The sequence below is a fragment of the Equus asinus genome, chromosome 8 (genome assembly GCF_041296235.1).
Source record: "Equus asinus isolate D_3611 breed Donkey chromosome 8, EquAss-T2T_v2, whole genome shotgun sequence".
In the NCBI taxonomy this organism is placed as follows: Eukaryota; Metazoa; Chordata; class Mammalia; order Perissodactyla; family Equidae; genus Equus; species Equus asinus.
Genome location: NC_091797.1, coordinates 53,259,541 through 53,286,778, shown reverse-complemented (window position 1 = coordinate 53,286,778; position 27,238 = coordinate 53,259,541). Strand labels below are relative to the sequence as shown.

General features: G+C 41.0%; 1 protein-coding gene across 4 annotated transcripts in view; it reads right to left on the bottom strand.

Moving 5' to 3' along the window:
• ATXN1 (ataxin 1) overlaps positions 1-27,238 on the bottom strand; it is a 384,106-nt gene that overhangs the window by 229,354 nt on the left and 127,514 nt on the right. For all 4 annotated transcript variants that reach the window (XM_044773206.2, XM_070515602.1, XM_044773209.2 and 1 more), the window contains one exon: positions 8,085-8,214. The gene's annotated coding sequence lies outside the window, so the exon portion shown is untranslated. The remainder of the gene's footprint in view (positions 1-8,084; positions 8,215-27,238) is intronic.

Here is a 27,238-nt window from a genome sequence, read left to right as displayed (position 1 = left end):
TCAGAGGCAATATTTACTACAAAATCCTGTGGTTTATAGCTCAACAGAGAGTGGACAACTCTGTTACAGAGCTCGGTGAAAAATTTTTAGAAAAATCCCTTAAACGTAAAAGAATTTCGGGGCCAGAAAAACGAGGGGCAGAAAAAAGTAATTCATGTATATTTTTACATTTTTACACAATAGATTTTTCCTCTACATGACTGGCCCTCTAAGCCATTCCCACAGGTGTTCACTGTCCCTTACAGTTTCTCCGCAGTATGTATTTACAGAAAGAACAGGCAGGCTTCCCGTTCACAAAACAGTTTTTTAATGCATTATCTCACTTGAGCCTCCCAACAACCCTGTTAGACACAATTATCCCTGTTTATAGGTTAAAAACAAAACTCTCAGATTTTAAGTGATTTTCTCTAAGGTCACAAAGCTAACAAGTTGCACAAGTGCAACTCAAAACCAGAATTTCTGACACCAAATCTCTCTTTTTTTTCCATGACATGAATTTTATTTAATTTTCCTTGAATTCATTTTTGGTTCCATTTGATCACAGTAGACTAGATGAGCTCTGCTCATTGCCTGAAGATTTTACGTGCTTCTAAATGAAATTAACCCTTTAATCCCGACATTTCTTTTTAAAGTTCTCTCTTTTCTGGTTAAACTAAAATGTCTGGGCTCCCTTAGCATCTGCTTCCTTTATTCCCTGGAATCTCCCTTTTGAGAAATCTCATGTCCTATTATCTGATTATTTCTATCCATGTTGACAAATCTTTCCTTTGCTTTTTTTTTTCCACTGTTGTTTTGCACATTGCTCAGTATTTTTTGATTTTATCCACTACTACATCCATGTTCATATTCTAATATTATCACAATGGTTACTCCCACTCCAGAAAATCCAAAGAATTCTACATTTTTATTCAACCACATTTGTCTATCAGGTACATTTCTTGAATTTTCCTTCTCTGTCACTGTTATTACCAAGATCTTTGAATTAAACAGAAGGGTTTTCCGGTCTGCCAGTTCATCCTTTCTGAACCGTTTGAAAGGTGCCTTAACATAACGACTTCTCAGCATAGTGCATTCCGATGTCATAAATACTGAACCATGATATTATCCTACACAGGGGGCAAGGAGAAGGTGCCTCTAAAAAGACGGTTCTATTTGTGTGCCAACACAGCCTGATAATTAGACCACCAGGAAAAGAGAGAGGAAAAAACGATGAGATTACAGTTCAATGAGACGTCAGACAAGCCCCTTCTTTGGCGTGTGTGCAGGAGATCCTTGACTGTGGTCACCTTAGAGCTTCTGGAGCCGAAGTCCACACTGTCTAAACCATAGAGATAATCAGACTTTGGGGCATACCACCCTCCCTTCTTATTGCCCAACTCTACTTTCCCTGCTGTTTTAATTGGATTATTTTGGAATCTGCTATTTCTGTCTCCCTCCTTTCCCCAAACTGTCATATAAGTACTGCAGCTTGACTATTACACAGCTGCCAAATTTCACTCCAGAGAAGGCTGCATTTCAGTGGCAAGTGAAGTGATGCTCCCTCTGTGCCATTGGAATACTAGCTTAAGGGGCTAAGCATCTGGAAGGGGGCTGCCTTTGTGCAGGAAAGGAGTGTTGTGTTTTGTTTCATCATGATCACTGGAGGAGCAGGTCATTAGCTCCACCTGAGCATGAAGGCGGACACGAACCAAAACACACTCGATGCATAGACTCAAATGCCAGGAGAAAAGACAAACAGTGCTGGGACTTTTCATAGGTTCTTTTCTACAGGGACTTCAAAGCCTTAAAACATCAAGGATGTACGACGATGATGAGTTTTAGAAGTGGAAGAGGCCTCAGAGAGTAACCTGCTCATGTGACAGATGTAAAACTTGGAGGCACAGAGTAAGTGAGCAGCTCATTCAAAGCCTTCCTGATCCCTAGACCCACTTGAACTTGGGTTCAGCCACAGACGCACTCAGAGCATCACATCTCTGCCGGTGGGACCAAACACAGCCCCAGCTTCTAAAGCATACGATATCAGCACTAAATTTCTTGCTTGGTTTGGTTTTACTTATTTGTTTTAGACACTCAAGAAAATCTCCAACAGAAAAAAAAAACCAGAGTGTGAAGTAGAGAGGAGACACGACACAGTAGAAGTCGTGGCAGCCAATGTTTATGGAGCATCAACTACGTGCCAGGACAGGAAATGGTCGAAAGGTTCATATGTATCTAATTCTCCCAGTGACCTGCTGTGCTCCCTTTAAAGAAAAGAAAAATGAGGGGTAGAGAAGAAAGGATATTTCTGAAGACAAAACAGGAGGGACAGAATATAATCACCAAGTCATAGAAACTACCTTCCCCAAATTTACTAAAACACTTAGTGAAAACCTAAATAAATATCAACGATATATTTCTCATTTAATCTAAAGAGATGATCTTTCTAGACACTGCTTGGCATACAGAAGCATGCATCTGCTGTTCTTGCTAACTCAAATAAAAAAGTCTGTTACTCTGAAGTTCTGTATGTTATTTCTCAATCTCATAATGATAATGGTTCTTGCAGTAACTGATGAGCAATCAATGACTCACTACTTGAACTCTGGCAAAATGAAAGTCACTAAAGATACTGAGCGGTTCTTAGGTTAGGCGGGAAGGGGACTCAGTGATCTTCATGTTCCCTTCCACTGCTAAACACTACAACACCAAAAGCTATAATGTCTAACATTCTAGAATTTAGAAAACCTATTTAAATGCTTCCTCTCGTTCGATAAACTCTAAAAGAAAAAACGACAGTAATTTGAAAAGTATCACAGAATACTGACACTGACATTTCTACTTGCAGTCACTGCTCACACTTTAAGTAGTACAGTTCGCCACCACAAGAGCAGGAACAGTGTATCAGAGGGGAGGAAATCTCTGCAGTATTCTGCTCTAGGGTCCCAACATGGAAAGACAAAATGGTAGGCTTCGCTATCAGCTCTTTCCTAATGTGCTTTACTCTGTCAAATAACAAAATATTCTACCTTGTTTCACAAAAGTTAAAAGAACTGTGAGAATGTTTGCACCCTGACACAGTAAATCACATTATTTATGGCTTTCAAAGAATAAAATGCTTCCACGGAAGTCTGGTAAGTTATTTTAGAAACTCTACTACACTCCAAAGTACTTTTGAGAAGCTATGCCTACATATAAAACACTATATACTCTTGTGCCTTGGTCTCTACAATTTTCCTTTCGCCATGAGAAACATTAAGTGTGCTAAAATAACACCTTCCCGCAAACTGACTATGAATTATGGAGGCTACCTTCAGAGTGAAAGAACTCAGATGGAAAAGAAAAGAACATACTTCTGCTGAAAGATAAGTTTTGAGATCCCTATTTTAAATATTTAATGAATATCAATAGCTTTTCTTAACCATGGAAATGCGCAGTGCAAATCCCGGAATGCAGTGTTTGCCTTGGGGGGTGGGGGTGGGTGGAATGGACAACTAAACTGGGCTTGTCAAAGAAAGGTAAAGTATATAGTAGAGGTTTGAGCCCCAGAAGAAAGCAGTTGACTAGGAGGGGACAAGACAGAGAAAAAAGAGTCCCTCACTGATAGTAAATCCAAAGCCAAAAATATAGTCTTTACCAAACCCACATTCAAGGCCGAAAGCGATAAAAGAAGTCTCTGAGTGGATTTTATTATTTAAGAGACCACTAAAAGCACCCGGGAATGGACGGAGGAAGGTTAAGAAGAACCACAATCCCACAAGCAAGCTGAGTGGAACAGCACCACATACTAAGGGGGTCAAGATGTGACTATTTTGGACCTGGAACTTAAATCTGTATAAAGTTAACTACGCTTGTGCACCAAAGGCGGACTTATTTCTATAATTAATGTCACTCTCTAAGGTGAACGATGGTGGATAAGGTAGGAAAAGGGATACACTTAGTCAAAGTTAAAGTAAACGTGTTCTGGTGAAGCAACCACCCCACTTCCTCCTCTGGGTGGTGCTTGAAAAAAGAAAGTACCACCATACACCATGAGCCATCCAGAAGTCTAACATGTTTACACAGTCACAGAGCAAAATATATGCATTTCACAATTTCTTAAAATATGGATTATCAATAGCAAGCATTATTTAGATTACCTAAATCGAGAGATCAGTAGCTGCACGATTTTTACTGGCCCTGACAATTGTGCATTCAGGCAAAGTTTTACAACTGTCTTCTCTCCATACCTTCTTTGTTTCCCAATCTGATCCCTCTGTCAACAATCCCAACCTCACTGCTAGACCCTGACTATTCTCTGGTTCTTTCTGCCTTATGCCTTCCGGAGCAACAGGTCTTTCTCCATTGATTTCTCCAGTTTCTCCTTCCAGATGCACTCCATGCATTCTTTTAGAATGGTCCAGTTCAGCATGCCTGTTCACCCAAACCAGGTTATAACGCTGTCAACTGCATCTCCCGTAGCCACGTCAACGCCATTAGGGCGGGTCTCATGTCTGTCTTGTTCCCTTGCACACCTCCAATGCTTAGAACTATACAAGTACATAGTAGCCCCAAAAGAGGTATTTGTTGAAGGAATAAGTGAGTGATGAGTGACTAAGTAAGATTAGAATATAAAGACATTTTCTCAGTTTCTCACCATTCAAAAGTTGTGCTTCACTCTGTCCTGGCACAGTCCTAAGGCACCCCAAAGACCCTACAGGACTCTATGAATCGAATCTGGTCTTGCAGATAGGATTCCTACATGGTTGCCAAAACGGGCTGGATATGGAGCCAATCAAAAGCTGCTGGACCACAGGTCCGAGGCCACAGCCTAGATAAAAGTGGTTAAATATTCTCCCACTTTTCTGCCTCCCTAGAGAAATTCACTCTGGTAAGCCTCTGATAATCATCACATCTGCATCTCTGCACACCAGCCAGCGAGTCACAGCAAGAGAAGCGTTTCTTCTCTCTGTTTGAGTCCCTACTGATTCTGTAGTTTAGGAAGAATCTAAGTGCTAACCAAATACCAAATGTTCCATATGGTAGTGCTATTACCATTCTCACTACTGCGACGTACAGCCTTTCTACCTACACTCACGAGGTGCCTCACTGGAGTTTGGCAGAACATTGTGAACTCTTTTCCTGACCTATATACGCTAACACATTTGTTGTTCTCTCTCCCTTTATGAACCTATTAATTTGATTGAAATAACATATGTATGTGTACAAATACAAGTTTTATTTTCTTATTCATCCTCATAATCATTTAGAGAATAATTTATGAGCCATTAAAGTGGAATTCTTAAGCTAAACTGTCTCAAATTAGGAATTCAGATGTTCCTCTTTTACTGAAAAATACAGAGCTGTTCAAATTAGACCCGAAATTTGGGCCAAAACACATGTGGTGTCTACATACACAGGAGTTGCAGAGTATCCAGTGATAGGCACTGACTGAAGCCAGACAGGTCGCCTTGTGTTTGTCTCCTTAATGCCAAATAATTCTTTCACTCTTTTTCCTTCTACCTATCAACCTTATAATGCAGCTAAAGGGTTGAGGGACCCAAACCCCACGGTTTTCCCTTTTATGTTTATGTAAGATAAAGCATACATTTCCTAAGAGCTGGGGGTCTCTCTTTCTACCTTCTCTTTCATTCGTTTAGTGAGAGGAAGCTTATTTAGTAATGGGGGAAAGAGGTGAGCCTAGCAGGGCAGCTCGCCTATGGAGCTGGCCAGTTAGAGACTCTTTATGTGCAGTTCCAAGAGGTCAGGAAGCTTGCTGGACCCAAGGTACTCGCTGTAGCACAGTAGCCAGGCAGCCTGGGGTTGGGATGAGGCTCTGCTCTCACACTAGGGCTGCTCCAAGAGTCCCGCTGCCAGGTGACACAGACAGCTTGATTTCACAGCTCCGTGATAAATGGGCCTCTGACTTGCTGGCTTCAACCAGGCAGTTTCTCCAGGACTGGGACTGCTCCACAAATTCAAGTTAAAGCCATTAAGAAATATATTTAACTTTGTTTTGGATACCAGAGGAGGAAGAACAGGAGGAAGAAGGGAAAAATAATTTTACAGGATTGGGATTAGACTACAGTCAGTGTCATACTTTGCTTTTTTAAATTTCTATCGTGACCATTTTCTCTTATCATTAAATATTCTTTTGAAATAGGACTGTTAATGATTTCAAACATTTCACATTAATTTACTTGCAACAACACTCTAGGAGATGGGTACTGTTATCTAAATTTTACAGACTTAAGACACTGAAACATAAAGTAACTTGCCCAACGTCACATCTCAAGAAAACAGCAGAGCTGGAATTTGAGTCCAGGCAGTCTGAAGCCTGCAGTCTTATCTACCATCATCTATAGCCTCTGAATCACACGGTGCTCCCATAATTACATTTAATCATGCTCCCAATGTTGGACAGCTATATATAAATGTACATGTATTTATACACACACATATATACACGCATCTTCTTTTTTTTTTTTGAGGAAGATCAGCCCTGAGCTAACACATGCCAATCCTCCTCGTTTTTTTTTTGCTGAGGAAGAATGGCCCTGAGCTAACACCCAGGCCCATCTCCCTCTACCTTATATGTGGGACACCTACCACAGCATGGCTTGATAAGTGGTGCATAGGTCCACACCTGGGATCTGAACCGGCAAACCCCAGGCCGCCAAAGCAGAACACGTGAACTTAACTGCCACACCACCAGGCTGGACCCCACATATTCATAGTTTTTAACGAATGAGCAGTACAACTTCAGACCCATGTTTAATGAGGGCTGTTTATTAAATACCTTTTCATTCTTTTTTTTAAGATTTTATTTTATTTTTATTTTTTATTTTTCCTTCTTCTCCCCAAAGCCCCCCAGTACACAGTTGTATATTCCAGTTGTGGGCCCTTCCACTTGTGGCATGTGGGACGCCACCTCAGCGTGGTCTGACAAGGGGTGCCATGTCTGCACCCAGGATCCGAACCGGCGAAACCCCAGGCTGCCCAAAGTGTAGCACACGAACTTAACCCCTCGGCCACAAGTCCGGCCCCCTTTTTATTCTTTTTAAGGAATGAAAAACTATGTTTTCCCTCGAAAATGTATTCATATCCATTGATCTCATGGCAGTCTAAAAATATGTAGCCAAAAAAGGGAAAAACTTAAATTTCCCTAGGACCTCTTCATGCCCTCTTGATTTAGTATTATTTCTCAAATGTCAAAATCTGGTAAGTTTCAAGCATGCTACTGTCTACAAGAGGAAAGTCCTTCAAAATAGCATGATTTACAGATAAATGCCTTGCCCCTAAAAAAACACATGGAGGCACCAATTTCTCATAATCAATTGACAAAGACTTTTTGTTTTCAAAATTCTCAGTGCTGGAGAAATTATATGGAAGTAGGTACTGTCATACACTGCCTCTGGAAATATAAATTGGTATGACTTTACTGGACACTAGTTTGGCATAGCAAGTACCAAAAATCTTAAAACTCAGAAACTGTTAAATTCAGTAATTTACTGCTAAGGAATTATCCTAAGGAAGCCATAAATAATGGCAATACAGAGTAATAAGAACATTCTTGGTAGCATAAAAGCAAAATAATTAGAAACAACCTAAATGTCCAACTAGAGGGGATCAATTAAATATATTTTAGGACATGTATTCCATGGTATACTATATAATCATTAAAAATTATGCTGTGAAAAAATATTTGTTGCTATGAAAAGATGTTCATTATTACATTATTAGGAGGAACAAAAAGGTTAGATGATAGTATATATTATATTGTTCCCTACTACCATCTGATGGTGGTCTCTCTCGCTGAATTTATGAACATTATCCTCAGAATTATCCCTTTTTATCAATGCTTTGTCATCCATACTAATCAGTGATCTCAAAATAAACAAAAGTTATTTTCTTTACCACAAAAAAAGCAAAGCTTTCATTTTTATAAAAGAAACAAAAAGAATTAATAGATGGAGAATATGCGAATATACAGACGGATGTATGCATGCTTATGTTGTGTGTTTGTGTTGTGTGTGTGGGAATACACATGTAAACAACCCCATCACTATCTTGGGGACTTTATAATTAAATGATAGTTATTTTTGGTTAAAAATTTTGGAGATATTTACCTGTACCATGTGCTTTCATCACAATGGAGAAACAGAAGCAGTCAGTTCCTTCCCAGCAGATCTTTTCGACACAGATTTTGCTTGAGTAGAAAGGGTAGCAGTAGAGAAACTCACTGTAAAATGCCTAGACCTGTAATTATAAAAAACAATATTACCACTGAGTTAGGCAGCTTTCTGTGGCCTTCACTCACATTAGCTGAAGGCAAAGAAAAGAGAAACATATTTGCATAATCTCTTTCTCTCTCTCTTTCTCACACGCATGCACAGTTCTTAAAAGAGATTGTCAAAAACTCAGTAAGCAGACACATAGCCAGTCCTCCTCCCCAGGGATGAGAGGTTCTGGCCATGGGTTGCTTCCCATCACATCTCTTGACCTTAGCGACATCCCTAGCCTTATGATCCTCTTCTTTCCCCTCCTTCCCTGCCTAAGGATTCCAAAACATCAGAGAAATAAAAAAATAAAAAATAGTTCTTCTCTAGAAAATGTCAGGGACATTACTGAATTTGATGCTCTCTAAGATTCCTTCTGGTCACAAAGTTAAACAAATTCACTACACATATTTACCGTAACAGCCTGCCTTTCACTTTCGCAACCATACGTGTCTCTCTACTGAGGACTCAGGTAAAGCATGCTATCAAGGTTATCCAAAGTCATCATTAACATTTTCTGAACACTTACCATGCTCCTGGCCTGTGCTAAATCTTTACCCACCTTACCCCACTCCACTGCACCCTTCAAGGCAGCCAGTAATCGTTATCTCTGTTATTGACAAGAAAACTGAGAGTTCCTAGAGCTAGTAGATATTCAAGCCAGTATTTAAACCAATATCATTCATGGAGGCCGTGATTATAATTTCAGTATGATACCATCTCTCTAAAATTGATCTTTTTATCAACACTCCTGTACTTATTACAAAAACGTTAAATATCAAATCAACATCATTTTTCCCCAGAGTTGATATGTCACCTAAGTCTTAGCATTACTAATTCTTTTTGGATTTGACTGTCCTTTGATTTTAGTCCCCTATCTAAATTGAAATCAACATGTTCATATTTCAAATGAGAGTAAATTTATAGTTATTTCAGCAAATTAAAAACGTCAACTAAGCCCAAATCCAGATGCCAAAACACTGAGGAAAAATCTAAAATCCAAGTCCTACCTAAACGGTTAAATAAAAAACATCAGATAATAAAATCAAGAGCCATATGTGAATCCCTAATTTAAGATACAGAAATAAAGAGAGGAATGTCTATACATTGTAATATGTCTATGTTGTAAAAAAATACTTAAACATTTTTACCTATTTACAAATTCCACAAACTATAGGTCTTAGAATCACTGTAACACAACACAGATATAAGCATGTCAAGAAACCAACAACATTCTTTACAGGTCACATCATAATTGCCCCCTTTGTACACATGCATTTGTGTAGGTATTCACTTACATTACTCTGGTTATGCTCTGCACCTCTGAACATGCCAGTCTCTCTGATTAGCATATCTTTCCCCTTCTTGCCAAGTAGAAAACGCCTACTCTTTCTTCAAGGCCAACTTTGACCCTCAATCCTTATGACGTCTTCCCTCCCTCTCATCTGACGTTTTCCGGAAATCCAAGCAGAGTGGATTTGGCCCTCTCCTCCATTTCCCTAGCTCAGCAATGGCACAAACATCATCTTGACACCCTCCTCTCCCAAATGATGCCCCATATGCCACCATCTAGTGGTGGAATCTACCACCAGCACACCAACTCTACTCTTCCCCTGCATCACCACCTCTGCTCTAGGCCGCCCACCATCACCACTCTGGTGTATTACATTAGTCCCCTACAGCCCACTCTCCTACCGCCCATCCTCAGCTCCTGCTTAAACCACTGCAATGGCTTTCCACTGAGCTTAGATTCCTAACATGGCCCCAGAGCCCAGGATGGTCCAGTTCTTATGTTCTTTTCCAGCCTGCACTCCAGCTCTTCTGGCTTACTTTTAATCCTCAAAAGCGTCTTGCTTTCCTAGGCCTTAAGCCCTTTGCACATGATCTCTTTGCTAAGACTTCTCCCCAAATCACCACCATCTTCACCAAATGGCCTTCAATTCTTTTCTCCTTTGGCTCTCTGCTCAGTCCTCTTCTGGAGAGAGAGCCTTTCCTGACCTTTCTGGCCAGGTCACCACCTCCCCCTGCAAGCTTCTTAGAATCACTCTCCCTGGTGACACTGATCACCTTTGTAGTTTACATTTTTTTGTTAGTTTCATTGATTAATGCTTGTTTCCCCTACTAATTAGTAAGCTCCAGGAAGACAGAACTGTGTACGCTCTTGCCCACCCACCCTCTTATCTTCAGTATTCAACACAATGCTTGATATGTTACAGGTAGTCAATAAAAATCTGCTGAATGAACAAATGAGAAAAGGAAGAGGGGTGGGAGGACATCACTTATCAAAACTTAATTAGCATTTGTTGAGATGCTTTACTGATGGCTTTTCAGCATGCAGAGCATAAGGTCTGCAATCCTTTGACCAGCATGCGAGGCTCCGTGTGACGTGAGCCCAGCCAGCTGTGTCACTCCTCCTGCTGCACTTGACACTCAGCACCTCTGGATTCCTGTAGCTCCCTGACCAACCTGCCTTGTTCCTGCTCATCTCTACGCCCTGGTCTATTCTGCTCCCTCTGCACATCGCCTTCTCAAACTCAAACTGATTCTTCAAGTCCCAGGGCTGGGGCTGCTGTTCTGTGAAGCCCTCTCTCATATTTCCTGGGAAGCTGAGACCCTCTTTCCCCATTTTCCTACAACACTCTGTACCTATCTCCATTAAAACAATTATCATATTTGCCTGTACTTGGTCTTAAGCAAATGCATCTCTCCTAATACATCGTAAGTCCCTTAAGGCAAAGAAAGGGTGCTGCCTCATCACACTAAGCCCAGAGCTTAGCACAGCAGCCTGGCACATAAATAGTCAATATAAATATTTGTTGAATGAAGAAATGTACATACACACACACATACATACATTAAGCATCCATCATACATACGTATATATTTCATATGTACAAAGCTCTAGAAGTGAGCATTTAAAATATATTAATATAGTATATTTTAATTATTATTACACGTTGTGAGGCATGATGGTTATAAATTCATCTGTAAAATGGGCATGACAACATCTATCTCATAGGGTAGTTGAGAAAATTAAATAAGCTATGTAAGTAAAATGTTTAGCACAGAGCTCAGCATACTGGAAGCACCCTATAAATATTCATCATATAATCATGATCACTACCAACATTATCGTTAGGGCAACCAAACTGAATTTATAATTCATGCTTCAAATTCAACAGTTTTATTTGCCAACATTTTTTCCTATTAAAACATTAATTAACTTTAGCATCTCTGTAAGGCCATAAAAACAGCTAGAGAGGCACTTAGCAAACTAAGGATTAAAAAAAAGAGTCTTATTCTCTACAGCTGAAGGACAAATTATTGTCCTGTAGTCATCTGCCACCTATGTATAGAGGTACAAAAGCATCAACAGAAAAGAAGTATTTCTGTACAAAAATTACCTATAAAATCTAAATGACAGAAACAACAAATATTATCATTCAAGTGCTATAAACATTTAGCTGAAATAATTAGAAATGCTTACTGTAAATTATTTCTTTTGCTAAAAAACAGAGATACATATTCATCCATTTCTTTTCATTACTGGACAGAGTAATATGACTTTATAAATAAATATTATGCATTTGTCTAATGAATATGCCAGTAAATGTTTGAATTAATAGCAAACACTTTTCATACATCGTCTATTAGATGCTATTCTGATTTAGAATTGCTGAAACTTAATGAAATAGACTATGCAAAGAGGAAAAAGGAGGCAGACAATTTTGCAACAGTTTTTTGGGAAAGAATAACGTTAAGAACGAATTGTTTACAAATGCTGTCAGTACTTAGTTGAGCAGAATGAACTGGTAAAGATTATTCGACAAAGCAAACTTAGTGGTTTGTCCTACTTTGCTCTTTCTCTTGCATATTGGCCAAATTCAACTAATGACTACTATTTTATATACTGCGTGCTACTGAAATATAAGATACTATCATTATTGCATTTTGAGATTTCTATTCTCAAGCCATCTTTCTCTCCGTGATAAATGGTAAAACCCAAAGCAAGTCAGATTCCTAATTGTGCTTAACCATTTTCTGAGAAGTATTAGAGTTAGAGAGGGGAAATATCATAAAAATGCTAACTTCTTAACTTCTGATTGCTGTAGCACTAGTAAACTACTTTTAAACGGAATTATAATTCTATTAATTGCCACAACTATTGACCAGTTTAACATAATGCAAACATACCATTCTCTGCACCATCATTAAGGTGGGAAGGTAGAGAAAACAAATTTAGCAAAAAAAAAAGTCTTAATTCACTCAGATAATTTTTATAAATTATCAGTTGAAAACACCCTTCTTACTTATTCAAACGTTACTCTTCTTTTAAGATTCAGCTCAGATGTCACTTCCTCTGTGACATGCTGCCACATATATTGTATTTGTCCTGCGGTGTGATGATCTGTTATCCTCTCTTGACTGGGAGCTCCTGAGCGTCAATGACCAGGTCTGTGCATTCTTCCTAACAACCTACTCAGTTCTTTGCACATAAAATATCACCAGTAAATACTGGTGCACGTGGTTCAATGTGTCAATGAATACACACACTTTCATACTCTTCAGACTATGGTGAAAATGCCACTCTTAAGACCACAGTTAAAATGCCACTAATTGTGATCTAAAGCTAAAGGTTACATTTAAAAAAAAAAAGAATTCCATTTTTAGTGAAATGAAACTCTTAGCATTTTCACTTCCAGATGCATCAGCATTACATAAAAGATGTTGAAACTATTTTAGCAAATAGACATGCTGCACATTTTCCTGTCTGAGAATTAGTCTGAAAAATACCAAGCTCGACAGGGGCCTCTGGGTGTTCTCATGACAAACGTTCGGTTAAGTATTGATTCCACACACTCATGGAAATCTAGAGTAAGACACGACCTCACAACGCCAGCTTGTCACACATTAGGCTACTCAGCTGCTTAAGAATAAGCTGATGATCCCCTAGAGGTGTCTACCCACCCCTCCGGCACTGGCCGGCACTTCAGTGATGACGAATGCTAGCAGCAGAGAACTCCAGTCCTCATAGAAGCACACCACCAGCACTGGGTTACATTTTCCACTTTTACTGTAATTCTCATTCCCACACGGACCAATTTCTCACATATCCGCTTTTAATTTTTCAAGACTGAACCTGTGAGCCTGTGACAATTTGCCTGGCTGCGTAACATATTACATCTTGATACACATGCCAAATCCTACTTCACTCAAAAGGCCATGTTTTGCTCAGGAAAAAAACAGTGTGCAGCAAAAGAACAAGTTTCTCATCATAACCTATCCAAGCTGATCATCCACATTCAGAACTATTAGTCACTGTTGGGACAATAAATATGGTTTTTCCAAGAGGTCACCAAACCTTTCTTGCTGGGGTCTCCTTCTTCCACGCCCCACAATTTTCTAGACATTGGAGGAAGAGGAGTACAGAGGGCTTCTATGTCTTCTGTCTTATTCCACTTCTTGGGTATTGTCAGCCTCACCCTAGATCCTCAGCCACCCAATGACCCCTGGGATTTCACTGCCAGACCGCACCTTCTAACCACTCCTGCATGATGCCACGACACTGAAGACTATGAAGAGGACTACAACAGGATATAGGTAGAATGTGGGAGCAACAAGGGAAACTTCTGGCTTACATTATCACCTTAAAACATTTGGGGATTTTTTTTTTTTTGGTGAGGAACATTCGCCCTCAGCTACCATCTACTGCCAATCTGCCTCTTCTTTTTTTCTCCCCAAAGGCCCAGTACATAGTTGTATATCCCAGTTGTAAGCCATTCCAGTTCTTCTATGTGGGATACCGCCACAGCATGGCCCCAAAAATATTTTTAAAATGTAATGTACAACATGACGACTATAGTTAACACTGCTGTATGATATATATGTAAGCCGCTAAGAGAGCAAATTCTAAGAGTTATCACAAGGAAAAAATCTTTTTCTTTTCTTTTTTTTGTATCTAATGGGATGATGGATGTTAACTAAACTGATTGTGGTAATCATTTCACAATATATGTAAGTCAAATCATTGTATTGTACACCTTAAACTTATGTGCTACACATCAATTATATCTCAACAAAACTGGGAAAAAAATTTTAAATTTAAAAAACATTGTGTTATGCAAACTGAAACCTCCAAAAGAATGTATGCAACATATATATGATCTACAAGGCATAACAATAAAATGAACACCCATAAACCTACCATGCTACTTAAGACATTGCTAGTACTGATGCACCTACCTATTTGTTACTTCCCTAAGCTCTCCCCTGCCTCTTCTCCAGAGGTAACCACAATCCTGAATTTTTATGTATTATTCCCTAACATATATGTTAATTTTATTTGATTTTGAACTTTATAAATAATTCTATCATATTGTATGTAGTCTTCTGTGGCTAGTTTTCTTCACACAATGTTGTTTCTAAGATTTAACTATATTGTCACAAGTAGCTGTAGCTCATTCATTTTCTCTGCTGTATAATATTCCCTTGTGTGAATTCTTCAATATTCTTCTGCTGATGGGTTTTCTTAATTTTTAGTTTTTAGTGTTTTTGTTTTTTTATTTAAGAAACAATGCTGTTTCCATTAGAAACAATATACATAAGCAAAATTTCTCTGGGGTACTGCCTCGGAATGGATGGCTGGGTCACGGGGTAAATGAATATTTGCTCTTACATAATAGTACCAAATTATTTTCCCAAATAGCCATGCCAATCTACACTCCTACCAGCAGGGCACCCCATCATTTTTGTAAACTGTTAAATCGTTTAAAAATCAAGAAGGAGATCTGTTTGATCTAAAGCTGGTGTTTTTATTTTATAGGCCTGAGTTATGAACATCCATAAAGGAATAAATGTCCTAGACCTCTCTGTCACACTGGTGAGTTTATACTTTGTTCTCACTAAACAAATGAGAGCTCCTTCCTAAGATATGTTTATCTTTTTTCAAATGCGGCATTAACTAACTACTTGGATTGGACTGAGGATAAATAATTTCAAGGCTCCTCATGGCTTTATTTCCCAAACATTCGATTCTTAGCCAGGTGGCTACCAAAGGTATCAAAGAATGCTCTAGAATATATTAGGTCCCAGGGATCAAAACTGCCCGCTTGGAACAGGATGTCATGTACAAACTTAAAATACACAAAACTATGGCAAATTGAGGAACTCTTTATTTCCTTCAATACTAGAGAGAAATAGAGAAATAGATAACTGAAACAGACGAAGAAAAGCCTTAGTAGCTTTTATTTTAGAAGAGCAAAATAAAAAAACTTTTGTAATTAGGTTTTGACAGGCTTCGAGGAAAATGCTTCTTCCCTCCCCAAAAGCCCAAGGTCAGAGCTTGAGGCTACGGAACCTTTACTCCTGGGTCAAAGTTTGAGCTCAAGTCAGCCAGTCCTACATCCTCCGGCCCCCCACCCCCACCCCCTGCCCCGCCAATCTACAGACCTGGCTGGGTCTGAGCGTAGATTTAGCAAATAAAGAACATGAGGAGAGGCAGGAGGAGACTCGAAGAACACACTGAACAGAACCTCTCATTGCTAGAACAGTATCGAGTGACAGGATAACACTATAGCAGACAATGTAGTTAACTGGGAGTGCAACTAGTCTACCTTCTTTAACTAACACGAATGGAGACCAAGGCAACGATCTATGAAAAGCCAATTTGGGCCAGTACTGTGCAACAATTTCAACTTTGTTCCCTACAGGCATTTATTATTGGTAGTAACCACTATCTGAATTTTAAATTACCCTGACCATGTTTTCCCATTCTTTCTCCATCCTGGTCTTTCTTACTGGTTAACCCCAACAAGCAGAGAAATGTCTGAAGAGCAGGCACTGAAGGGAGATGAAGAATTGGAGGCCTTCACCTATACACTGGATGTCTCTGAAAAAGTGGATGTGCTAAAAAGCAAAACAAACAAGTATATGTTATGAGTGCCTGTTAAGTCATTTATTTGAGTTTTTTGGGCATCTATTAGTGAAGTCTTATGCTTCTTATTAGATTCTCGCACTGTTTTAATTAGGTACAGCCAAGGGGCCTTGTTTTAATTACACTGGTGGTACCTTCTCTTTTTAGGCCAGTAAGCTGGAACCCAGCCAGGCAGTGTTAAGAGAGCAAGCCTTTCCTTCTCGGTCAAAGCTCTCCAACTCTGGTTTATTTTCTACTAAGATCATGGTAAACACAGCAACCCTACTTTGATATTTAGTGTCTGGTACTGGATGCCCACAAATACGATGGGGAAAAAAAACTGTCTGTAACCTCAGGTGAAAACTCCAGATGATGACAGCTTTCAAGACTGGCAAAAATTTTAAAAGCATCACATTTTAAAGGATTCCTTTGTAACACTGCTATGTAAAGATCCTATTAAAATATAGTCATTTTACACAACTACAAAAAGCTTTTATTTAAAACGACTTTGTATTCCGATGTTATAAGTGTGCCTGGCTTTTTATTCAGCGACTAGATTATCTTTTCAGAAGAACTACTGTACTTCATTGTACGTGCTTAATGAGGGACTAATTAGTCCTCCCACCATCCCTTTAAACTCCTATGGGAAATGAGGTCAGAACCCATTTCCATGCCCAAAGCACCAGGTGGGGGCTGCATCAAATTCTACAGCGGCACAAAGGGGAGCCCTTTTCCAAGGCAGAACAGGTATGAGGACAAACCTTCAGCAAGGGCTATGCTCTCCAATGTCAGGCACACAGTACAAAAAAAGCTAAACGTTTATTATAAGATCTTGCAAAGGAGCTGTTCCATCAAGCTGGACCACCCACCCACACGTTCATCTCGGCTCCTCCTCTCCTGTCCTGACTGCCACGCGGCCCGCCTTCCCGCTCCCTGATTGGCTGTCCCGTAGGCTAAGACGCACACCTCCAGGGCGCTGGGCGGAGGGAGGGACCACTGGCCGCTGCTCCACCGGCATCCCGGCTCCTCTGCCATCTGCATCCCAGCGCCCACAGGGGAGTGCCACCGCTCTGGGACACGAGCCCGCAGCGGCTCCGCGGCAGCCTGCCAGCGGCTTGAGCTCCTTACTCCTTTCTACAAGAGGCATGGTGAGCAAATTAGAGGTTATGAACACCTCCGGTGGAAGGAGGAAAATTCCTTTGGGCTTTGTAAGGGAACTTCGTCAGTGGCGCGTCTCCAAGGTATAAGACGGATGTGCTTCACCCTGCCTGGCATGTGTGAACCGCACCTTTTGCTGGTCACAATTGTGGCAGCAGTGCAGGAAAACGTTTCTTTGGGAAGAATGTCTCATGTTCGAGGACGCTGCTGGCCCCTTGATAAGCAGTTCATAAAGCTATTTTCAATGTAAGGGAAAGCATATTCCTAAGGGTAGCGCTGCCAAATCCATGATGAGAGAGAAGCCTGGCAGTAAAATATTTGGGCTCCCAACACGAGTTAAAGTTTATTAGGAAACCAGGAAAGCACACATCTCTGGCCAGGGACAACAAAGAGAAGCAGCTGAGTTCTAAATTGTGCTGGAAATAGAAGCAAGCAGTCTGGGATTAAGTAAAAGAAGCAGAGTCAATTTAGAACGGTGCTTTGATGCACGGTACATAGCCTGTCACACCTTGCAGGGGCTGGCTGCCAAGGGGGTATGGTTTTAAGATCACAGCCCTCCAACAACTCTCTGATACCTGAAACTCCATAATTAGAGTCTTTCCTTTGGCTTAAAGAATCTGTATCTTTAAATTTCAGAATAATATGCTACCTTGGAAGTGGAATATCCAGATATCCAAAAAAAGAAATATATACACACACATATGAAAAAAGAACAGGTCTTGAATCACAGTTGAGTATTAATCCTAGCTTTGCCACTTCTAGCTCTGTAAGTTTGGGGAAGTCATTTATTGGCTTGACTCTCAAGTTCGTCAGTTGTGAAATGAGACGAGTATCTGTCTCAGAAGGCTGGTGCAAAGCTGAAGTTCAATTACGTATATAAAGGTATGTGGTCCAGACAACACACATAGCAGACATTTGGACACCAGTCTTCCTCTCGTTTTTTACAGAGCCCGTCCTAATAGAGGAACAAGTGAGGATAATGTGAAGACGCTGGCTTCCTGATGTGGAAATGACAAGAAGGTCAGCAAGGAGGGGGGCAGCAGAAGAAAAGGGCACCTGGTGGCTGCAGGCTGACATGTATCTGCAATGCTGACTGGCTGGCAAGACTGTGAAATTAGAAACTTGCCTCCACCAAGGAGCCATGCCTCACCCCTCCCAAGACTCCCCCTTGCTTGGTGTCCAGCTGGGCAGATGAGGTGTGGGGGCCCATGTGAACATCTGTACTACAGGGTCACCTGCAAGGGAGAGGGAACAGGTGAAGCTATGACAGGTGGCAGGCAGGCAAGTCAGCAGAAGAGACTAAGGGCAGCTTCTAACTTGCTGAAGCCCAATGATGCCAATCAGATCCCACTGACCCAAAGGGCTGGTCAGTGGCTGGAGACCTTCCTAGTGACTTACCAAAGACTGGCTTCACACCAAACTGTGTAGCTGAACATCCTGTCTTTTCCTAAGCATCCACACCTCCACACTTAAGGATTCTCCCTTACCTCACTCTGAAGAGCCAGCCATCGTTGCCTTCAAGGCATGAACCTTGCAACCTCACCAATCACTCAGGTGAAAGAACCAAACAGAGAGGCCTAACAGTGGCAGGAGGGGAGGGACTCTAGAGCAAGCCGATGCAGAAATATATTTTTAGGTTGGGAAGACTTCCGAAATCCAAAAGGCCGCGACACAGAAGATAAACTCTCCAAAAATTTCCTTTCATTATTGCTGCCCATAAAAAACAAGCTTAACCCGAATGAATAGGAAGGAGAGAGGTAGTTTTAATAATAAACAGTAACAGCCAACATAAGGAACAGTGAGACTATTTAGACACATTAATAGGTCAAGACATCAGCCCTTCTGTTCCCCCGAAAGACCTACGTGGAGCACCAGTGACGTGCAGAACACATTTTGGAGATCACTAATCTGACAGCATTTACTGCTGTAGTGTTACTGGACTGTGACTTAAGCAGATTCACTTCTAGAAATTTTCAAAATGCAAAACCGGGAAACAATAAGACACATACATGGAAATCTTGTGAATGGTTTATTGTGTTTTTCTTATGCAGCGAATTATCAGCCATTGCTTTCTATTTAGTAATCAAGGTTAATAATCTTGGGATCATTCATTCTGTGTATTATCTGTAATAAATCTGAAAATCCCAGTTGAACTTACCCTAACCCCCTGGTATACTTTTGGGCCATTCCCTCCTTCCTTTCTGTGATGAGCTGTGTGCACAAAAAATGCGGCACAATTTCAATACTAGTCTGAGCAAAACCGTAATGGAAAGTAAATGAAAGCATCGCACAACGTTCCCAAAGCGAAAGGAAATGATTTGGGAGTATACACATCACTGACTGTATTCCATCAGCACAGATAATTAAAAGTTGACTATATAATAATATTAAACACGGGTACAACTTTTGGAAAATTTCTCCCTGGTATTAGCTATGCAAAAATGTTCAATGCTAATCAAATTCATCTCTTCTTAAAAGCAGTGTATAATAAATGGGTAACCTAAAAGGGATGCTTTGAAACAGTATGCTTCACTATTGTTTGATTATTCTAAATTTAAAACTCCAACAAAGGGAAGGATTATTCTTCCTGAGGTTCAAGATTCATGAGGATTTGGTAATGCAATTCCTTTAAGAGAGCAAATAAAAAATTGCTATCTACAAGCTGCCAGTGTTTTAGGTCTGTATAGTGTTTTAAAATCAAAGTCACCATTCATTCAACAACAAATGTTTGTTTGAATAAATGAATGAAAGAAAAGGCCTGAAAATACTTTCCAAGTTTAATCACCTGTAAAGTATGAATCAGGCAACAACTTTAGTCATCCCCAAGTGCACAGGCTGAGACGAGTTAAACGTCAGCTCTCACCCAGCAGTCCAAAGCCAGACCTGGAAACTGCTATCATGTCCTTTGATTCTTAGAAAATAACCCAGCTGTCAGGGCCTGTTGCTTAGGTGTCTCACCACAAACTCAATGCAACCTGGAATGCATGTTATCTAGGCCAGGTGAGGTAAGATTAAGGAAGCAACACAAAGCCGGGCTTGTTCCTGAAATTATACAGGAGTCCAAAAACAGGAAAAGAAAAGAAAAGAAAAAAACCCCATCAAAACGCTAAACCTGAAAACGAAATTCCTAATATTAATATAATACTAATTTGTTAACATTATAAATTTTGCTCTAAGGAGGCACATGGAGCAAATCACTCACTGCTCATATTGATATCATACCAAGAGTAGGGAAAAATGTTCCTGCAGGATACTGAAGGAGAGACGGAGCCCACGGCTCCCCAGGGCACTCAAGTTTATTCTTCCAGCAACACGGCTAACACCCATCTTTTTCCGTTCTGACCTTCTACCAGGATGCAATCCACGAGCCGGCCAAACATTTAAAATCTATTTGTTTCAAGAACTCAGAGGAGAAATACAACCACAAGAGGTTTTGCAAGTGGAATCTATTTTGCAAGGAGAAAATTCTCCCGCTTTCAGAGTGAGGGTTCTCAAATCGGAAATCTTAAAGTTTTCAAAATCCATGCCCAGAGAATTAATAGTACCCACCACTAAGCTGTCCTTTGAGAGCTAAGCATAAGCAATGCACTGGCCCCAACATCTATTTTTCTGATGCCAGAGGAAAGTGACGCAAAGCTGTCCTGATCTGAATCATAGAGTAGGTGAAGTTCATAGGTAAAGTTCCTCTACTGGATCCTTCTCCTTTTGTCCCCTCAGCTGTCTCCTCTGTTTGCCCCAGGGCTTTGTGTTCTGTAATTCTTTTCCACCTCTACCTTGTCAACATTAACACCAGCGAAATGTTATATTGTTGCGGTTGTTTTGCCTCCTAAAAAATATGCGTCCTTTAAACCTTTTCATCTTTAAATTAAAGACTCAAAAGCTTTACTTTCCTTTAAATTCCAGCATCAGCCAGCAGCCAACATTCTGAATTGGGAGACAGGTTAAGGTAACGCCCCTTATTTTTAAAAGCTTATTCTGCTTCACCTTGAAGGCCTGCCATAACGATGGAAGTATGCTGAAATCACAAGCTGGAGTCATACTCCACTATGACCTTGGGCAAACTCTATCACTGAGCCTTCATTACGCATTTGTAAAGTAGGAATTATTACAATATAATGTAACATGATATAATATAATCATTATGAGATAATGAATATAAAGTGGCTGGCACCTTGCTATCTTAAAGACTATACTACCCTCAGAAAGAACACAGTGGTTCCCAAGTGTCCGTAAGTGCATCTCTGGGTTCACCCAGCCACATCTGCTGAAGGCCAGTTACCTAGAATCGCGGAAAACGGCAAGAGCCTGATTCTTGTCAGTTTCGGAGAGATTGTGGCCTCGGGCCCTGGAGCCAGGCGCCCCCTAAAGGCAGGTCTGAGATTAGTCTTTCTCTCAGTTACCATTCTCTTTTTCTCTGGCTCTTTTCCTGCCTGAGAGCATCTAAACCCTTTCCCACTCATCTCCTCCCCATGCCCCTGGCCCAGGAAGCCCAGACAGTGGGGGTGCAACACCATTCCTCACTGTGCCACCTCCGCTTCCCAGTCCCCACCCTCCATCCTGTAGTAGAATTCTCATGCGGGAACCTTCAACAGCCCCACAGTTGAGTTTACACAGCCTTGAGCCCCTGGCAGACAAAACCTAATTTAAAATAAATTTCCACAAGGAAAGGCATGTTTTGAGATGAGCAGGTGACCCAGCAGGGAGAGAGGTTCCATGTCACCGAAGCACTAGCCTTGTCTGAAGCTTCATTAGGAGGTCTGAGCTGAATTTTACAAATCCAATAGAAACACTCTGGCAGAGGTTTAGAGAGGCGGGAGAGGACACAACCACAACAGAACGGGGAGGCTTCACCAGGACAGGCGGGAGGAAGGAGGTGAGGCACGGAGAGGGAAGGCTGCAGAGTGAAGGGAAAGAAACAACCAGGCGGCAGCAGAGGTGAGGGCAGGGTGAGCACCCACAGGCAAGGTGCACGGAAGGCAGTGCACGGGATACTGGCAGGCAGCGCCTTGGGAGCTCTCGCTGTCACAACAGCAGTGGCATGAGGGACATGGGCTGAGTCCCATTGGTCCCTGTGCCTTGGCCAGGATTTTCCAGGTTGGCATTAGGAGGCATAATCTCCTCTAGAAGAACAGGACCCCGTGGGAAGGGCCATGGAAGCCGAATCCATGAACCAGGGGTCTCCCTGTGTGGTCCTCTCCTGGGATAAGGCCTTGCGAAGGGGAGACTGGTGAGGGCCCTTTAACCAGGTCTGAACGTGGGGAGAAGACGATGGGGAGCAGATGCAAGTGCTTCTCAAGAAACCCTCAATAAAAAGAGACAAAGAATAGTGGAATAAAGAAAATGCATCACACTTGGGTTTTAGAAGAGGAGGATACAGGGAGCCCAATGGTTAGAGGTGGAACCCAGGATGTCTACATGTTATAATATGTGAATTACATCCATGCACAGGTATGCATCCTCTTATATATCAGATCAGGAGAAAGAAAACCACACTAATTATACAAATTGGAAAACAAATCAAGGAGTGAAAAATGATAAAAATTGTTTTAATTGTGTAAAAGTAATACAAATTATAGTCATTTATGTGAACTGCTTACACTAATGCCTAATTGCCAGGCAGCATAATATCAATGAAACGTATCATGAACTATGTGTTCAATTAACTCACTCGTGTACATTACATTTTGTGACAACACTACATTGTTTCATATGTTCAGGCTTCTTATTATCTGATGCCTATGACTGCACCTTCTGGGAGCTGGAATGGAGGTTAAGGAGATCGCTTACTGTAACCCTTTCATTTCACAGATGGAGAAACTGAGGCTTAGAGAGCGTATGGCTTTCCCAAGGCCACAAGAGAACTAGTTTAGAGCAGAGCTGGGGATGCAACAGGGCTGCTCCTGATCCCTGCACTGCTCCAGGGCTGCCCTTAAGATGCTGTGCACTTAGACAGCCCTGCAGCGACACAGTCCCTTCCCCATCAGTTTGCAAGACCGTTTGGTCTGATTCATAATTATTCAAGGAGCACGGGAAACACGTATGATGCTTGGGGGAAGATAAGTGCAGGCACAGAGATGCTGGAGCTCTCAGTTAGGCGACTTCTGGATAATATATCTTTAGAAAAACTTACAGCCTCTTTCTCTGTAAGAAAATCGATAGGAGAGTCAATAGGGTACAGTAGAAAAAACGAAGGTTACTAGACAGAGACCTCAGGATGAGCCTCAAAGCTTAATAGCTACGTGGCCTGGGACAAGTTATAGAAACTCTCCAAATCTATATCCCCTTAACCATAAAATGCGCATGATGATGATACTTATTCAAAGATTTGTGGGATTAGACGAAATGATCTATTAAGAATACACATATTAAGAATAGCACAGTACATATGCTCAATCAATATTCAATCAGTATTTCTTTACTATAGACTCCTTGCATAGGGCAGCTGAAGAAAGCTTCATCTTTAAACACACGTGGTGTGTACCTGGATGGTGACAGGTCTTTCCAAGGCCAAGTATATGTTATTTCATAGACAGCTTTGGAAAGCCTGTTCCAAAGAGTCAGTGTCATATTCATGTCTAATTTCAAAATAGAATGCCAGTGTCTGGGGTGGGAAATCTAAGGGAGCGCTGTAAGATCTCACCCAGTCTGCTTCCACCTGGCATGTCAAATATCAAAACACAGGCAACCACGGTCAATCGTTAAGAACCACCTCTTGCTTTACATCAAAACGTGTTAGGAGAAAACAAGGATACCACAGATCAAGGGTATCCCAAAATCATTCCTTCTTGATCCCTGATGATGGCTCCTTGCTCATTTTTCGCATCCAAAATCTCTAGGAAATCCATCACAGATCCTAATGTGGTCCACCACAGGATTGCAGCTCACAGTACATCCTTTTGGGTACCCATGAGCTGGTCTGCAATGCCCAAGGCAACAGAGGAGAAGGCAGCTGCCCAGTCTGTAGATAAAGGTTCCTCAATTGATCCCTGGTGAACCCACCAGATTCTACATCTGTCTTCTTATCACATCCCCTCCCCATAAATAATTTTATCAGTAAATGAGAGATTAAAGTCTCATAGGGAAAAAAATCAGGAGTTTGTGTCATGCTATAAATGAATCTCTAGCTGAAACTGCTACGTGCACAGTGCGATTTCACTAAGAGCCACTGACTCTGCCTGCAAGCCTGAATATTAGACCAGGTCTGTTCCACACAGCCCCAGCAATGTTGCCCTCCCTCTCTTCTAGAACTGTCTGTGACCTGAATGTTCCAGTAAGCAAACAAGCAAGCCAGATCTATCTACCTCTCTCTTCTCTCTCTCTCTCTTTCACACACACACACACACACACACACACACACTCTCTCTCTCTCTCTTTTTCTGAGTCACCTTTGTTGACAATAATTAAACTTGACTGGTAAAAGGGGAGAAAATGCAAGTCAATGAATTAAGCTCCTCTGGATCCACTAAGCCAAGCCCCTGGCCCACTCTCTGCTCTTGGGCACTTTGTTTCTATTTTGTAGCTTCTGACTAATTGTGTTACATGTGGAGAGAACCATTTTTTGACTCTTACTCAATGACGTGTGACACTATTGTTCTTTGTTTCTTTAAAACATGTTGGCATTCTTGCTCTCCCTTAGTAGGAGAGGGCCTGCAAGGATCGCCCAAGCTTCTGGGCTGAAGCAATTATCTGCTAGGCTGAAAAACCAGAGTTCAGCTGCCAAACTCCACCAGGAAAAGTGCAAAGGGTGAAACGGGCACCACTCTGAATCATAAAGATGATTGCAGGCGAGGTGACTGGCTGCAACTCGGGTGTTCTTCTATACCTAATTGGACCATGCAGGATGACACTCCTGGGGACCGCTACAGAGATACAGGTGTGGCTTCCTCTATACAAAGGCTGTGCGTCTGACAATTTATGTGTAAGCCTAACTTTTATAAATTACGTGCCGAATGTCCTGGGGAGTTCATTATTTAGGAGAACCCCATCAACATTTTGTAAAATTCACAGTCATCTAGTTTGTATTTGGGAAATTTAGATCTTTGAATAGCAGATTTTCTAATTCCAGAAGTCTTCCCTCACCCCACTCTCTCTGCCTTTACAGCACATCATCAATTTCAACATCAGTAAAAAGAATGTGAATACAGGGGAAGATATGCACCAGTGCCGGAAAACAGAGAGGGGCACCTGACATACACCAGCATCATTAGACATTTTTGCTAGATAGGACATAGAAAGCCTAACATAAAAGGCCGATTCAGATATGTGACTTGTGGTTCTCCTTGAAAAAGTGCAGCATTGCGAGAAGAAAACAAGACAAAACCCTGAGAGAAAACTACTAAGTAATTGTCCTAAACTAGAGGAGGGAAGGCTGGCTGTGAGGGCTGGCTAGGAAACAAAGATACTGTCTGGGCTCCAGATCACTGGCATTCAGAAGGCATGAGAATAGGAGAACCAAGCGTAAGCACCACCATGCCCATGGTTATCCAGCAGGTTGTAGGACGGCTCCCTACAAAGCAGGGCTGTAAGACCAGAAGAATTCAGTCACCATTACACAGGGGGCTTGGAGTGAAGCTGGGGTGAGGGAGAAATCTAGAATCAGAGAACTGCCTTATGGACAGTGGCTTCATCCAACACAAAGCAGGAACCATGCGGAGAAGAACTCCCACAGAAACTCCCATGGCTCCGGCTCCCTCACAGTTGGTACAGCTGCTGCAACACACACCTGGCTTGGCCAATTTTTAAGAACCAAGCTTCCAACTTCAAATTGAGAGAAGGAATCTGATCTCTTTACAGAAAGTACAGGGATCATTTGAGAACCAATTCCAGCCCAGCCTAGACCTTTCACCATTCAATGATGAGTAAACCAAAAGGATGCGACATTGGGCCTATAAAGACTTGGTGGCAAAACAACATAAAACATCCAAGAAACAGAGGAAGAAGATAACTTTGAAAAAGATTTACTACTGGAAACAGAGACAAGTTTCAGACAGATATGATTTCTGCTTTGAAAAAAAAGAAAAGAAAGCCCAAACTCTGAAACAAGACATGAAAGAAGGTAACACAAGTGAACGAAACAAAAAGAAACTGACTGAATTAGAAAAAAATTAGAAATTTTTCAACTATCTCTTTGCAAAAGTATAATTTAAAACTACATGAGGACCAATGAAAAGGAAAGGCAGTCCTCTGGAAAATCAAGTCAGCGATGTAACGAACAAACTTAAAAAACTATACCAAAATGAAGAGCAAAATGACAAGAAGGATGACAAAACAAGATAGATTATAATGGATATTGAAGACAGGGGAGGAGGCCAAGGTAGAGACAGGTGTGGTTCCTGAAGGAATCAGAACAAATACCACAGAAGCAATTAGTAAAGATATCACGTAAGAAAACTTTTCTGAACTGAAGAGACCCCTGATTCCCAAACCAAAAAAAAAAAAACCTTACTCTGTACAAGAAAAAAAATTTAATGAAAACTGACATACACATGTACCTATATATACATATATAACTTAATGAAAACTGTCATCTATTTATGTTCTGATGACACTTTTGAATGTTGAGGTCAAAGTAGGAAGATCATTAGCATCAAATGAGGAAGGAAAAAATACAGGTACCCGGTCACTAAGACGAGAGAAAAATCAAGGTGGCGTCAGACTTCTGTTTGACAGCAGGAGAAACAGAACAGAAGAAAGAGAACAGGAGAAATAGAGTTTGTACAGCTCTGATGCCAAAGGGTCTAGATCAACAAGAAGTCTAAACTAAGCAAGTTTTCTGTTGAAGTATGAGAGCTAAAAAATGAAAACAGCATTCTTGGATGCAAAAGATCAATAAGAAAATGTACTTCATAAAAACATCATTTGAAGAAGTTCTCTAGTCAACCAAAAAATTTAATCAAAAAAAAAGAAAAAGGCGGCATCCCACATGCCACAACTA